The sequence below is a fragment of the Athalia rosae genome, chromosome 1 (assembly GCF_917208135.1).
Source record: "Athalia rosae chromosome 1, iyAthRosa1.1, whole genome shotgun sequence".
NCBI lineage: Eukaryota > Metazoa > Arthropoda > Insecta > Hymenoptera > Athaliidae > Athalia > Athalia rosae.
The window spans coordinates 13,786,282-13,792,656 of NC_064026.1; positions in this window are offsets into that span (position 1 = coordinate 13,786,282).

A 6,375-nucleotide genomic window follows, 5' to 3' on the forward strand; every position below is an offset into this window, starting at 1 on the left:
ATAATAATGATAATAACGATAACAATAGTTATAATGATAATAATGAGAATATTAAATATATTGAATTTCGTTTGCGATGAGTTTAAAAAAATTACTTCACCGGCCCGCTATAATTAATATTTCGATTACAAATCATACAGTCGTCCGACATACGGTATGTATATGGGGAGATGATAATGTTCCGTGTGCATGTGTTGTCTTTGTGTGTGTTTTCTTTCGTCTGTGTTGGGTGGTTTGCTGCAGAGATGAGAATCAACTGACTTAAATTAGTTTCTCCTTACCCTCTCTCCATTCTGAACCACCGCATTATATTCATTTTACAAAAAAGACGTATGTTTCCCCTTAATGTAACAATACACCGTAAATATATATTATACGGTATATATACATATAATATGTACGTAGAACTTCACATATGTATAGTATCATTATTCGATCATTACTATATAGGTAGTAACGTAATAACACACAACACGACATAATAATAATATCACGCGGTATATAAAACGTAATACCGAGTTGAAATCAAATCTATATACTGATTACGCATTATTTATTCATTCAATTATTTAATTTTTAATTTTTCGATTATTCTCTATTTCCTTTTTTTTTTTTCTTTTTTTTTTTTCTATCTTCTTCTCTTTTATTATTTTATTAATTGGATTTTTGTATTACAATTTTTTTTTTAATTTTTTTAATTTTTTTGTTTTTTTTATTTTGCATATATATGTAAAATGGCGTCAAACGTCAAAGGGCAGATGGCAATTGGCGAGACATAACAGAGACACAGACAACAGACAGACCAGCTTACGAGAACTTATTTTCTCGGTGATTCGTTGTTTATTCAAAACAATTATTATTCTTAGTTCTTTTCCCTGTTCTTCATATATGTATATGTATATATATTCATATTTATATATGTATACATATATATAGACCAATAGTGTGTAATGTTGTGTTATGTACATATGTATATATCTTTCTTAATTAAAGCATCAATAATTACCATTATAATAATATAATGATAATAATAGCGACAGTGAAAATAATAATGATAACGAATAATAACAATAACAATAATAATGATAATAATAATTTAGTCGTAATAATAATAGCTTACTCATATTATTATCATTCGACAATTTGTTGGTAATTATATCGCTCACTATATTATATGGTGATAATCATTAGTATAATCGCATAACGATAATAATAATATTGATAATATAATTAGAATATACTATATTTTAATTACCTACTTTATCAATTATATTATAGCGTCAGCCAAACGTATCATATGTATGTACGTAACGTACGTTTTTAACCGACGACGACTTTAAAGACGACGTGACGCGTCGGCAATTGCGATCTAGCATTTACTTTATAAGGTCTACTTATTATGCGATCATTGCTCACGGTTTCAACGTTATTACATGTGACTAATATAAGTATATATAAATTCATACATTATATATACTTATATGCATATTGTATATTGGCAATTATATGTACCCTCCACATACAATATCAAATATTGCGCTCGAAGCACCATATACATATAAATAATGATTATTTCAATTAACGTACTCGTTTTTTCTCCGAGTTTTTGTTTTCATTCTTTATTTTCTCTTCGTTCTTTTATTACAAATTTTACTTCAATATTCCATTTTTTTTCTCTTATTCATCACACAACTAGATCGCAAGGTTGTTTTAATAAACTTTTTTTCCCTTTACGCCCGTCAATATTAACTTTTCTGATGGTCGATTGTTAGAAAAGGAAATGAGGGTGAGAATAATTTCGATCGGACGCTAAAAAATCGTTCGGAATATTGAGCTGTTCAACGGTCACATATACGTATGCATAACCGATTTGCAAGACGTTCGAGGTGTCAAATTTAATGTGAAACCGGCAACTTTGACAGTCACTACTTATTTCTGTTTGTAATATAGACGTGTGATAAGTTTTTTTCAAGGATGAATTACAACGCGACAAATAAGATCAGAGTTTCATTGTAAAAACTTGCTCGCTCTCCGCAATTCTTCGGATTCTGTAATTTTTCATGTATGAAAAATGAAAATCTTTATCGGAATGAAGACTTTTCAAATATTTATGTACCACCGTACATCACTGTGTGTATGTATATTTTATTACGTGAACAACGGTAATTAGCATATAGTATAATAATAATTATGATAGCACTCCAACAATATTATTAAAAATGATAATAATGACAATGTTAATGATAGACATATATACATATATATGATAGTACATACATAGGGCACGTTTATGCGGTCGTATTTTGCCAGAGGAAGTAACATCACAATCCGTAATTTCGATCAAGTATTCATATTTCGTGGTAATAAAAGCTATTCATTTCCGAACACGATCAAAGAACGAGCCCCTCTCATTCTTCGGTTTCTTCGATGCTCCGAAATGATTGGCAAAAAACATTTCGTCCCACCTCTTTTGAATTTTGAATTATTCGGAATAAAAATTGTGAAAATCGAGTTGACGAAATAGAGCAACCTTTGTTTTGGAAATTGAGAAGTTTTCTTTCTCTCTTCTCTTCTCAAGTATTTTTTTTTTTACCGCATCTCCAGAAGCCCTTATTAAACGAATAATCCTGTTGAAGATAATCAATGTTTTATCACTTCGGCTGGCAAGATTAGAGTAAAGTTAAACCTACGATCAGCATGAAACTTTTTAAAATGAATACGAGTAGAAAAAATGTGGAACTCTTAATTATACCCGTAATTTTATTGTAACGATACATGAATATGGATACGCCATAACTTATTTATGTTGTTATTATGATTATTACTATTACTATTATTATTACTATTACCATCTATTACTATTAATAATATTATCATCATCAAATCCCCCTTTGATTGCTGCAGCAGACGTTCGCGTGGGAGTAACGAAATAAATAAGAAAGATTATCCCTATGCTCACTTCGGTAATATTATTTATAAGTATACGAATACCAACAATAGATATTTATAATCTATGTATCTTTTATCTACATACACATACCTCATAAATAATGTATGTATACATATATAATCGATAATAAGCCAAATGATTCGGAATAGTTATATCTTCATATGTATATATCACCCATTATTGGCAATTTGAAGATCGAAAGTAAGTAGTATAGGAGAAAAACAATTTAAAAAAAATTCAACACCCTCTACCGTCGAATATCGTAATCACGTCGTAAAAAATGAGGCGTATAAAATGTTTCGCATAATCACGCAATAGTGATATATTTATCATTATTGTATAAATAGCGTGACTTTTTTGCATTTTCATTATTTTTTTTTTTTTTTCATTTCTCCTCCAGGTGTGTACAGAAACCAGCCTCCTCGAGACGCGAGAGTATTCAAGGTTGCTGGTAGCAGTAGTAGTCTGATTGTCTTAACAATACTATCAATTTTATTTTATTTTATTTATCTCTTTTAATTATTATTTAATTGTGACTAATTTTTTCTTCTTCGGTATTGTTTTTCAATGAAATATTCGTTATTTTATTTATTTTTTTTCTTTAAATTGTAGAAATATTTTGCGTGATAAATAATTGTCGTATTGTGCCTTTAATCGAGGATGAAAGATTTTCTGTTTTACTTCCTTTTTTCTGTCGGTTTTTTTTTAAATATCAAAGTTATTCTTCATTTACTGTTCAGTATCGCGTCATTTCTGGACATTCTCTAATTTTTTTTTTTTTTTTTTTTACAGTTATTAACATTTTTGATTAATTGTGTTGAAAGCATGTTTGTCCTCGCACTATATATGTATATTACTCACGTACGTACATGGAATTCATATGTATGTACGGTGCACACGAGGTTTTGACATGCTGGATGAAGTTTTCGATTTTTATCGTTTAATTTTCCCGTTCGCTTCTTCCCATTCTCTCAGATGATCGTGAAATTTCGTTTCTGTCCTTTGCAAATTTTTTTGTTTTCTCCTTAATCATAGGTGCGGCGTTTACATGTTTACTTATTAATTATAGTCTCAATTATTCTACATACGATTCGTGGAAATTCTTGTTTTATTATGTACAAATTTATATGTAGGTTTATATAATACTTTTAATATCGCTAATACTGCCATGCTTAACGTACAACGTGAAATTACAAGGGAAGTTTTTTTTTTCTGTCTTGTTTCAATCGTTTTGCTTTTTTCCACATTCGTTTGTGTTTGATGTTGCGGAAAAGAAGAAAAAAATATGTCGTAAACATTCAAATTTGATTTTCAAATCGTTATAAGATTATAAATTCATTTCGTCTCAGCCTTTTAGCTTGTTTTATGGTATTACCATAAATACATTGAAGTTCAATATATCCATGGTATTATTATATACTACGTATGATATAATTGAACTATTATTACATCAATTTTTTCATGATCATTCATCCATGCAAGACTGTTCATTTTTTGCCCGCCATTTACTATGTCACCATTGGATCGCAATCTTGCACAAAGTACGTGATTTAGGCTAATCTCTACTCGTCTGCAAAATTCTATGGGTTTTCCGTCATGGAGAAAAGTTAGAATAAGGGACTTGTGGTGGTTACCCATCATTGCACCATCGGCTTGTTTTTTCTTCTCTGATTTTTAATTTCCTCGATGAATTTTTTCCAAATTCCGAATTGGAATTTCACGTGGCCCGCAAGACGACGTACTAATCATCGAATATTTGTATCAGTCTAGTGTTGCCTAATTATTTGAATTTAATTGAATTCAATTTTATGCAATTTATGATCTGTTCGTCGTGTATTCAATATTACTCATTATTTTGGTGTGTGTGTGTTCTCTTGTTCGTTTCACTTTTGTCCTTAATTTTTCACTCCTGAATTCTTCTTTTCTATTCTTCATTAAAGACAATTTGGTGAACTGAGATTGTAACATAGGTATATGTTATATACATGTATTATAATTAAAATGTGTTAATTCAAATTCTTTCGTTCAATTATTATATTTACAATCATTTATCATAACTCAATTCCATGCATTAATTGTGCCATGTGGTGTTTGGAAATATTAAAGAAGCTGAATTTCTAATTAGCCCCTCGTTATGTCATCTACGTAGTATACGTATTTTAGAGTTTATGCTTTATATACTTTATATCTCACGGTATTTATCAACTCGGCAGTTTTTATGTAGCAAAATGTGTTTCTCTTATTTCTTTATTCTTCAATTATTATTATTATTATTATTTTTTCATTAGATCTCTTATCTACTTTTATTTCTTGTCTTTTTTTTCTTCGTGTGGCCATGCGTTGTGCTTTGCATTTACTTTTATTGAATTTTTTAATCATCTGCAGGGCGATAGAGCTTTATCGAATTATGATAAATCTTACAATTATCTAACTATATACCTAAATGTACGTATATGTGTGAAGCCGGGTACACAAATTTCAGCATATTTGCGCGCACAAACGGTTTGCGTGTAAACACAATTGTTCAACGATCGTTTGCGTTTGTGCGCGCCGAGTCGCGCTCAAGTTGTTCGTGGTATTATTCCTCCCGCGCCATGTGACACCGAGATTTCGTCCAGACTGTGCACCGTTTCGCACGAAAACCCTTATGATGGACCGACCAGCGACGAATCATGCACGCACAAAAACCACGTCCACATACGAGCGCATTCTAGCGCGCAAATATGCTCAAGTGCGTACGCGGCTCAACGTGAGCGTCTGTTAAAAGTGTTGCGTGGTTCGCAACCACTTTCAACAGACGCTCCCGGTATAATGTATAACACGTATAGTGTTGTTAATTTTTATCTTTCATTCATTCATCTAGTCATTTTTCAATTCATTTTTCCTTTTCCCTTTTATTTGAATTTATTCATTTAATAGTGAAGTGATGATTTTTATTAGTGCCGTAAGAAGAATATGGTGGTTGGGTAAGCTTTGGGTAATTAATTATTGACGCAAATATCTGTAAACTCGATCATTTTGGCGAACATTTTTTGCCCTCACCCCCGACTGCATCACCTTACCGATCGGTTCGTTGCTCTCAGATTTTTTTCATCTGTTTTGCCGACCCCGTGCAATGCGTTAAATGTGGTTGAATGTTGTTTCCATCGCTTTTTTTCTTCTATTCTTTTTTCGGGAGTACGAAGATCGTTAATGTTCACAAAACTTTAATATCCGCATACATATCTATACAAGTACACACGTACAAGCACGAGTGGAACCGGTACGTATGACTGAAAGCAATGAAAAATGCCGCAAAAATGAACGCGAATTAAGATTTACGCCATAGTGAACTCCCAGGAAGACATTCGATAGTTTAAGTCGGTGGCTGTCTTTATAATCTTTCATATAACATACATATCATTATATTATATAATAGCGATGTT